An 11,495-nucleotide genomic window follows, 5' to 3' on the forward strand; every position below is an offset into this window, starting at 1 on the left:
AACGTGTTCCAACTGCAACGACTGCCCACAGATAGCCTGCTGCAACTGTCTTATTACAACTGTTTGGCGACATGTAGTGCAAAACACGCCTTCAGTACAACAGATGACCTCACCAAAAACAAGGTGTCACAGTCCTTTAACAGGTCAACAGGGGCCTACCTTATTTGAAAAGAAGCTCACATCGACGGCCGATGTGATCCCAGTCTCTTAACTTCCAGCTTTTCCTCCAAAGACATTGAGGAAAATGGACATGAAAGCAAATAATCCACCTCGTTCATGCTAACGCCCGCCATAGCTTAACCTTTTCTCGCTGCGTCAAAGGCCTGTGGGTTGCCTGAAGTTAGCCCAAATGATCAGTAAATCACGGGTGTCGGACATGACACCTGACAATCACTTACAAGAACGAAATGAATGAAAGCCACCGCTGTGTTAACTCGCTGCTATTGGTCAAAAGTCAGTGGCCTGTGGGCTGACTGAAGCTAGCCCAAATGATCAGTAAATCACATGGGCGGGACATGACACCTGTCAATCATTTACAAGAACGAAATGAATGAAAGCGGACTGTATCTGCTGGGGTTGTAAAAAATAAGCCCATCTAAAGATATTCTATGTTTTTCTTTTGACTGATTGATGCTGTTGCTACCTTTGTTTTCACCTAAACTTAAAACAATCTGTTGTACGTTATTTAAAAAATAATTTTCTCAAATTTTCTCACAACTGGGAGGGCTTAGCCCTGTTACCCCATTTATACCAGCCGTCCCTGGTTGTTTTGAACATGGCCATAACTTGAATTTTAGAAACACAGAAAGTTACAAATCCTGACGTTTCATTAACCACTCTTAAAATTTTCTCGTACAAAGTTTGAATGATAAATCATAGAATGGCTTGAATTATTCTGGTCTACATGGTGTTTAAAAGCTTGTCCAAAATAATAAGCTTACATTCAATGCCTTTATATATTATTCTTTTGGAAAAGTTGTAAAATGTAAACTTGAAAAAAAAAAGAAAAGCACTATTTTAAAACTAAGAAAAGCACTCAGAGAGTGCAGTACTCTGCCAGGGCTGTTCATTCTCCCATGTGACATTGTCAGAAATGCAGCATTTTTAAATTTTTTTTCATAAATGCAGGATTTGTTTATTAGTTGTTGATGATCAGAAATCATGGCAACATAGAATTTAACCATTTCCTATAGATCAGGGGTCGGCAACCTGCGGCTCCGGAGCGGCATGCGGCTCTTTCATCCCTCTGTTGTGGCTCCCTGTAGCTTTGGAAAATAAATAATCAGCAGGCTAATTAAAATTTCTTTAATTTTAGTTTGCTAGTTTTTAAAATTTAATTCTAAATTTGAAGATTATGGTGATCTTGTAACATCAAAATAAAATGTCTTAATTTTTTGTCTGTCAAAATATGCGTCCCAGCCGTCAATCTCCGACACTCGCCGGCCTGCGGGTATTCATTTGGAGTCCTGTTGATCTTTGGATCCCAGTGTTTGCTCTACATTCATTCAGCAGCGGGGGGGCCACCATTCCTAAATCCTAGCCGTCGCTCCTTCAAATTTTCTTTTTTTGTTGTCGCAAATACACCACTGCCGCACGTCTCCGCCTTCACAGCAGAGTCCTGCATTGTGTCGGGTGTGTGAGTACTAAGGTAAACTACGGATGACTGTCTTGCTCAGTATCTACTCTTTGATATGTCAGGTTAATACGAAGTTACTCGCGAGAGCACGGCTCAATGTCACGTCGAGCATCCAGGCAGCAGGTCAGAGAGTCAGAGGAGTGTCGTCTTGGACAATAGGGCAGCGATTTACTGGGGAGAAAAGTTATTAGCTTAAGATAAACAGATTTTACAAGTTAAATAGACATTCGCAAAATACTGATTTCCAGCTAACATTACGTAACATATGAGGTCCAGGAGCAAAAATGACATTAACCAAGTAAGATAAATATTAGTGGTAGGACACAATTTAAAAAATGAATCTATATAATTAGAGGCTTTGTAATTAATTAATCATGACTGATGGCATCAAATAGCAATATCTGACATAATCAGCAAAGTTTTTCAATTTGAATAATTTTTGGTTGATGACTGAATTGGTGAACAGACATATACGTTAACTTAAACAAGTATATTTCCTTTATATTTATCTGCATTTTTTAAATCTGTCTGCTACATTTACAGATTACTGCAAATTCAAAGTTCATTTATAGCGATTATATTCAATATTTTAAAGCTTTTTGTAAACTCAAGCACCTTTAGCATCTCGAAAAGTGGTCTATTATGGGATGAATACACTGGCTTGAAGTGCTGCAGTGATCACAAAACTATTTGTTGCACAATTTGCAAATAACCACGCTTTTATCCAAACTGCCATCAGGAAGATTTTTAAAAGAAACTTTCTGCCCAACACACTCAGAGTGTTCTCGTCTTCAATCACTGTTCACCAAACTTTGTTGTGCGCTGACAGTGCATCCTGTGGATCTTCTTCACGGCTGGAAAACAGACTTTAGGTTCATTAGCACTACCTACCTGGTTGGAGTGTCCATCAGTGTTATCGGTGTGCCAGAAATCTGGGAACTGAGAAAGGTGCGGTTGAATACATCATTTTTTTAAAGCAATATTTTTTTTTATTAATTAATTAATAGTCAAAATTAACAAGGGCATCGAGGTAAAAAAGCAATATATGCAGTGTTCTCTTCATTTTCAATGCCAAAAGGATTTTGCGGCTCCCGGTGTTTTCTTTTCTGTGGGAAACGGGTCGAAATGTTACGAACTCGGCAGGTGAACCCAAGCAGCAGGCACAGACTAGTAGGTGAATTAATAACGGTTTAATGAATATAATTAACAACGAAAGGCTTTCAATCAGTGAGACAGAGGGGAATAACAGAATGGGAAAAACCAAAACTGAACTAAACTAAGGGCGGACCACAAGGCCGAGGAAAAAACTAAACAAACTAAACTCACAGGGAAGATGACTCACTTAGGTCATTTCCACCAAGGGAACCGGATGCAAACCATTGGGTTCAGGGTAACGGCCGGTGCCCTTCAAGTCTCACGCTGCCGAAATCCCCGTTTGCTTTTCCACCGGCTATGAGCCGAGTTGCGACAGCGTCATTGTATCACTGCAAGACATCAGTACATCACTGCATGCGTAGCCGTTCTGCGATGGTGGTGCACCGTAAACACGGAGGTGCTGTTCCTGAGTTTTCCAGCCTACAATGCGATCCAGACACAAATCTGGCTGTTAGTAGCTACTTATCTTTGTCGTAGTCACGGGTAATGGCAATTACGTTTGAGAAGACGGGTAACTGTCGGAGATGTTTTGATTCTTAACAGTGAACGTGTTAGCATTAGCTTAGCTACTTAGCCTCAAATACATTTGCATCCATTACATAGCGGTTAAACAAATGCAATAAATGGATGATAGTATCTATTTTTGCCTTTATAGATGTTCTTAAGAGACAGAGGTCAGCTGTTGTCTGGGAACATCCGTGATCATGCTACTGGTGGGACACAACTGAACTGGATTTCAGCTGAAGGCTGCTGTTCTGTGCAAACTGTCATGAGACATTTTTATTGTGATATACCCTTCACTGCCGTTAGCTTTCGTTTCAATAAATTGTTTAAGATAAGGAAATCACTATTCCATGTTTCTACTTAAATGCCCCACTTTCATGACTTAATAGCACCATAGCATTAATTTTTATAATTTCCATAAATTTCACCTAAAGTTGAGTAACTTTTTGTGAATAGTGTCTGTAGATGTACTGTAAGCACACTTAAATAATACATCTGCTGCAGTAGTGCAGTTTAATCTAGCTTGGTGTGACATATGTTGTAAGAAACAATATACATTGCTGATATGTTTCAGATAGAAATCTGCTTGAAAACCACAACTGATTATCTGTCAAAATGTGTGTACGTAGAAGTGTGCACCTAACACTGAATAAGATTTCGCATCCTTCATCAAATATATTTCTATTCACCCAGAGTGCAAGAGTAAGATACCAGTGTACTTAAATAGCTAAGAAGGAAAAGAATTTACAAAAACTGATCATTTTTTCTAAAAAAAAAAAAAAAAAAAAAAAAAAAAAAAAAAAAAAAGCAGGAATAGTGGACAATGCAGTTTATTTCTGTGACCATGCGTCCCATCAGTCCAGCCAAGGTGTTTGAGTTTTCATCCGTCCTCTGGATGTTCTGGAGCAGGGCAGTGGTCGGGTCTCGGGGTTTTCAGATCTGTTCCAAGAACCATTCCTCTGACGTCTCCAGATACTGCAGCTTCCTGCTTCCTTTATCCTGCATAAAGCACCCCAACAGTATTAGTTGTCAGTAATTGCTATATTCATGAACACAGTCAACTTAATATAAATGTTAAACTTTGTGATTTTAGGATGGGCCAAAAGATAACATATTGATGTCTGCATAGTCTAAAAAGATCTTACTAGATTTAGTCTGTTGAGAGGACGGTGTGGAAGAGCTGCAGGACAGAACTGGTAAGCTGCAGAGTAGTGATCCTGGTAACCTCATCATCAAAGGCCGACAACTAAATAAAATGAACAAGAAATGTTGATAGCATCTGTAATTTGAAACCATTTTCTCAATTATTAATTTGTCCGTACAATGTTAAAAAATGTTACCAAAAATGCCTGTAATAATTTCCAGCAGTGCTAAATGCCTTGTTATATTTGAGCAACAACTAAAAACCAAAGAAATCTGTGTATAAGAAATGCATACATTGAATTTCCACATCTGCAAAGCTGGGGGGAAAAAAATAATAAATAAAAAAAAAAAAATCAGTATTTCACCTTGAAATTATAAAAATAGCTTCACATTACCAGTACTCCTCACTTCATTGTGTTAATTTGATCTTTTGAATAAGTTTTAGACCCTTATTAATAATGTTAAACAGTTTATTGGTTCTTCAAGGGAAATTTCTATGATTATCATATAATTCAGCAATATGATTAATGGGTCATTGTGCAACAACGTGGGAGGTTCTGAATACAGGTCTGGTAATGCAATATTGCTGCTACTTTTCTCAGGTTTTATAAGATGTTTTTTTCATAGCTTGTTAGCTTAGCAGCAGCTAACTGGTTAGCAAACAATAGTCGACCTCTGATCACTGATCCTGTGTCCGGACCATGTTAGCTGGCGTAACGTTCATAATATTGATGTGGGAGTGTTGTAGCTAGTGTATTCATAGTTGGCTAAAAGCAGGGTGTTCGAGGAATAAAACTTACCAGGATCAGGATCGGTGGTACGGCAGCCTGCATCAACTCCTGCTCAGCTGTGGCCGGTTGGAATGCACGGAATGCAGCCATTCAAAATGGGGGCTCTTTTTGGCCAAAAACTGCTGCATCCCGGCTGCCTTTTCTGGTTCTTGTAGTCATTTCTGAGCTTTTTAGTTGTTGAGGAGTTAGTCAGGCTCCATTCGTACAGGTGTAGCCATCTCCTACTGGATTGTTTCGAACACTGGTGTGGTCCAAAAGGCTCCCTCTAACTTCCACTGAATTTCATATGAAGACTACAGTTACAGGAAGCTTTGGGTCTCCTCCTCAGACCGTTGCTGCTTGGATTTTGCTTCTATAGTTACCGGTTTTTAAAAACACAAACACAGAACATTACTGCTGCTCGCTTGGCTGTTTAAAAGTGGTGCTTCTGTGTTTCCGCTGTTGACGGTCATTCACTGTAACACCGCCCCCAGCCCCTGACGTACTGGGCTCTCACCTCGGTCCACCTCCAGCCCAGCAATGACTTGGCGCCGGTGCGAGTCCCAGTTTTTGGAGCCCAGACGCGGCCCACCGCCTGTCAAAAAGCAAAAACCCGGGGCCGAATCAGGCACCGACTCCAATCTCGAACCGGAACTGCCTCGGTCAAAAAGGGGGCACTGACAGTCCAGGACACAGGAGATGAGGTGGGGAGCAGAGTTGGGTGAGTCGGTGGTGGGGGCGTAGCGATGGCCAGAGGGCAGACAGCCTGGGAGCGATGGAGGAGGGGGGACGGAGCCAGGGGGTGTAATTCAATGTGGGGGCTGAAGAAGATGGAGCCGGGAGAGTAATCCAATGTGGGAACTGAGTCCTGGTAACAGTGTGCATGTGGTGGTGAGTGGCATGTCCCTTCGCATGAAGCAATGAGCCAGCAGTGCATTGAGTGGAGATCCAGGCTTAAATGCTGCACTGATTGCAACTCACACCAGCTGTGTTGAAAGCGCAGCCGCTCTTCATTAATGAGACGAGGAAGAGCACAGGAGCGTGACACGAAATGGCTCTTTGTTTTAAGGGTTGCAGACCCCTGATATAGATGTACCCACAAACAAAATCACCTAAACACAGGCGTGTGTTGTGCATGTGTACATTACGTACCGATACCGAATCACGTGACCTAAATATGCAGCATTCCGCGGGAATTAATGGGACTCGGACACACCCCACAATTTAATCAGTTATTCCTTGTATCATTTCCAACGGATAAAGCCCAATAAATCTGCATTGGTCAATTTATAGATGGATCACAATCATGTGATCGTCAGCAGGCAGCTGATGCAGCGCTCACTTGTCATAATTACAGTGACGCCATGTCGCTATCTCACAATGATACATAATGATGCAGAATCTTTAACATCACTGCCAAAATCAAATCAGTGTGTCCTTGTGTCATTCCTGATCTTCCCTAAAAAATTTCATCCAAATCCGTAGGGTGTATTTTTCAGTAATGTTGGATGATAAATAAAATAATATTGGATGATAAATAAAATAATATTGGATGATAAATAAAATCAAAATCAATAACAGGCAGACGGACAGACAGACAAACCAGCGGCGATTGTCACATAACTCCACCGCAATTCTTGGCCGAGTAATAAATCAATACAGAGGAAATACACACGTGGACAAAATTGTTGGTACCCCTCAGTTAAAGAAGGAAAAACCCACAATTCTCACTGAAATCACTTGAAACTCACAAAAGTAACAATAAATAAAAATTTATTGAAAATTAAATAATCAAAAACAGCCATTACTTTTGAATTGTTGATTAACATAATTATTTAAAAAACAAAGTAATGAAACAGGCCTGGACAAAAATGATGGTACCTCTATAAAAGATTGAAAACTATTTGACCAGAGTGACATGATTAACTCAGGTGTGTCATTTAATTGACATCACAGGTGTTTCCAAACTCATAATCAGTCAGTCTGCCTATTTAAAGGGAGACAAGTAGTCACCCTGCTGTTTGGTGAAAAGGTGTGTACCACACTGAACATGGACAACAGAAAGCGAAGGAGAGAATTGTCCCAGGACATCCGAAAAAAAATGATAGACAAACATCTTAAAGGTAAAGGCTATAAGACCATCTCTAAACAGCTTGAAGTTCCTGTGACAACAGTGGCTCATATTATTCAGAAGTTCAAGACCCACGGGACAGTAGCCAACCTCCCTGGACGTGGCCGCAAGAGGAAAATTGATGACAAATTGAAGAGACGGATCGTTGGAATTGTATCCAAAGAGCCCAGAGCAACCTCCAAAGAAATTAAAGGTGAACTCCAAGGCCAAGGTACATCAGTGTCAGATCGCACCATTCGTCGTTGTTTGAGCCAAAGTGGACTTCATGGGAGACGACCAAGGAGGACACCACTGCTGAAAAAAACTCATAAAAAAGCCAGACTGGAATTTGCAAAAATGCATGTTGACAAGCCACAAAGCTTCTGGGAGAATGTCCTTTGGACAGATGAGACCAAACTGGAGCTTTTTGGTAAGGCACATCAACTCTATGTTCATAGACTCAAAAACCAAGCATACGAAGAAAAGAACACTGTCCCTACGGTGAAACATGGAGGAGGCTCAGTAATGTTTTGGGGCTGCTTTGCTGCATCTGGCACAGGGTGTCTTGAAAGTGCGCAAGGTACGATGAAATCTGAAGACTATCAAGGCATTCTGGAGAGAAATGTGCTGCCGAGTGTCAGAAAGCTCGGTCTCAGTCGCAGGTCATGGGTCTTCCAACAGGACAACGATCCAAAACACACAGCCAAAAACACCCAAGAATGGCTGAGAGAAAAGCGTTGGACTATTCTAAAGTGGCCTTCTATGAGCCCAGATCTGAATCCCATTGAACATATGTGGAAGGAGCTGAAACATGCCATTTGGAGAAGACACCCATCAAACCTGAGACAACTGGAGCTGTTTGCTCATGAGGAGTGGGCCAAAATACCTGTTGACAGCTGCAGAACGCTCATTGACAAATACAGAAATCGTTTAATTGCAGTGATTGCCTCAAAAGGTTGTGCAACAAAATATTAAGTTATGGGTACCATCATTTTTGTCCAGCCCTATTTCATTAGTTTGTTTTTTTAAATAATTATGTTAATCAACAATTCAAAAGTGATGGCTGATTTTGATTATTTAATTTTCAATAAATTTTTATTTATTGTTACTTTTGTGAGTTTCAAGTGATTTCAGTGAGAATTGTGGGTTTTTCCTTCTTTAACTGAGGGGTACCAACAATTTTGTCCACGTGTGTATACTCATTGTCTTAAACTGTAGCTATGAGCCTATGGAGTCTGAGAATTGTCTTTTTTTAATCTTAGAAACTGCAATATATATATTACAAACAGCAGATCTGAATATCTGAATGTTATGTCCATAGTCCAGGAAGCCCAAGGCCTTTAAAAAAAATAAATAAATCAAAAAATCAAAAAACAGTCTCAAAGTACAGAAAGAAACAGCTCCCCTACTGTAAGGCTAAAAAAAAAAGAAGAACCTTGGGCTGTACTGACAACAGACCTTTGGGAGACTTTTTTTTAAAAAAAAGTTTTTGTCCTCATCACCAGATCAGAGTAAAATATGAAAAACAAAAATTCCAATAAAATGTTTTTAACCATGAATTGAAATGTAAACAATGCATTTTAAACAAGAGCAATCTGAGATTTCTGACCTCCGCCAAGGGAAGATGTGGATGGTAAAGCAAGATCTTTCTTTGCAACCAGAATCCAGATCCTTATCCGGATCAACACAAAATTTGAATGGAGTCTTCCCTGGGCCAAGATCCACCTCTGGTGAAAATTTCATGAAGATCCGACAAGTAGTTTCCGAGAAATCCTGTCCACAGACACGCACACAGACAGACAAATAAATAAACGGACCCAATTGCCTAACCTCCTTGGCGGCGGTAATGATGAGTCAGAGAACACAGAGGTCTGCCTCTACTTACATGATGCACCAGTAATCAACACAATTTACATTTATTTTAACCATAATAATACCAAATGAACTCTTCCTCTAAAGAAACGATATCAAGTTGAGATTAGTAACATATACACACGTGGACAAAATTGTTGGTACCCCTCAGTTAAAGAAGGAAAAACCCACAATTCTCACTGAAATCACTTGAAACTCACAAAAGTAACAATAAATAAAAATTTATTGAAAATTAAATAATCAAAATCAGCCATCACTTTTGAATTGTTGATTAACATAATTATTTAAAAAAACAAACTAATGAAATAGGGCTGGACAAAAATGATGGTACCCATAACTTAATATTTTGTTGCACAACCTTTTGAGGCAATCACTGCAATTAAACCATTTCTGTATTTGTCAATGAGCGTTCTGCAGCTGTCAACAGGTATTTTGGCCCACTCCTCATGAACAAACAGCTCCAGTTGTCTCAGGTTTGATGGGTGTCTTCTCCAAATGGCATGTTTCAGCTCCTTCCACATATGTTCAATGGGATTCAGATCTGGGCTCATAGAAGGCCACTTTAGAATAGTCCAACGCTTTTCTCTCAGCCATTCTTGGGTGTTTTTGGCTGTGTGTTTTGGATCGTTGTCCTGTTGGAAGACCCATGACCTGCGACTGAGACCAAGCTTTCTGACACTAGGCAGCACATTTCTCTCCAGAATGCCTTGATAGTCTTCAGATTTCATCGTACCTTGCACACTTTCAAGACACCCTGTGCCAGATGCAGCAAAGCAGCCCCAAAACATTACTGAGCCTCCTCCATGTTTCACCGTAGGGACAGTGTTCTTTTCTTCGTATGCTTGGTTTTTGAGTCTATGAACATAGAGTTGATGTGCCTTACCAAAAAGCTCCAGTTTGGTCTCATCTGTCCAAAGGACATTCTCCCAGAAGCTTTGTGGCTTGTCAACATGCATTTTTGCAAATTCCAGTCTGGCTTTTTTATGAGTTTTTTTTCAGCAGTGGTGTCCTCCTTGGTCGTCTCCCATGAAGTCCACTTTGGCTCAAACAACGACGAATGGTGCGATCTGACACTGATGTACCTTGGCCTTGGAGTTCACCTTTAATTTCTTTGGAGGTTGCTCTGGGCTCTTTGGATACAATTCGAACGATCCGTCTCTTCTATTTGTCATCAATTTTCCTCTTGCGGCCACGTCCAGGGAGGTTGGCTACTGTCCCGTGGGTCTTGAACTTCTGAATAATATGAGCCACTGTTGTCACAGGAACTTCAAGCTGTTTAGAGATGGTCTTATAGCCTTTACCTTTAAGATGTTTGTCTATAATTTTTTTTCGGATGTCCTGGGACAATTCTCTCCTTCGCTTTCTGTTGTCCATGTTCAGTGTGGTACACACCTTTTCACCAAACAGCAGGGTGACTACTTGTCTCCCTTTAAATAGGCAGACTGACTGATTATGAGTTTGGAAACACCTGTGATGTCAATTAAATGACACACCTGAGTTAATCATGTCACTCTGGTCAAATAGTTTTCAATCTTTTATAGAGGTACCATCATTTTTGTCCAGGCCTGTTTCATTAGTTTGTTTTTTTAAATAATTATGTTAATCAACAATTCAAAAGTAATGGCTGTTTTTGATTATTTAATTTTCAATAAATTTTTATTTATTGTTACTTTTGTGAGTTTCAAGTGATTTCAGTGAGAATTGTGGGTTTTTCCTTCTTTAACTGAGGGGTACCAACAATTTTGTCCACGTGTGTACAGGTGATAATACATTTATATATCTTTAAAATACTTATCAAGGCACTCAAAGATGTTTTACATATCATTTCAAAAAAGATCCTACACACATTAAAAACAGGAGGTAACACAGGAAACAAATCACACATTAAATGCAGTAAAAAAAAAAAGAGTTTAAATGAATTGATGGTTGTGACTGTACTATGTCACAATTCTATTTACCCTACTATTCAAACGTTTGGGGTCACCCAGATAACTTCATGGTTTTTGCAAAAAATCACACTTCAATTCGTATTCTAATATAATTGCACAAGGGTTTTCTAATCATCAATTGGTGTGTAGATATGTAGATATTCGATTAAAAATCAGCTGTTTCAGCTAGAATAGTCATTTAGCACATAAACAATGTGTAGACTTTATTTCTGATTTATTTATTGTGATCTTCATTGACACAAACTGCTATTCTTTCAAAAATAAGGACATTTCTAAGTAATCCTAAACTTCTGAATGAAGTTGTGAAGCACTTTGTGTTGTTCTGCATGAAAAGTGCTTTACAAATAAATAAAGTT

This window comes from Acanthochromis polyacanthus, chromosome 5, assembly GCF_021347895.1.
Source record: "Acanthochromis polyacanthus isolate Apoly-LR-REF ecotype Palm Island chromosome 5, KAUST_Apoly_ChrSc, whole genome shotgun sequence".
Classification (NCBI taxonomy): Eukaryota; Metazoa; Chordata; class Actinopteri; family Pomacentridae; genus Acanthochromis; species Acanthochromis polyacanthus.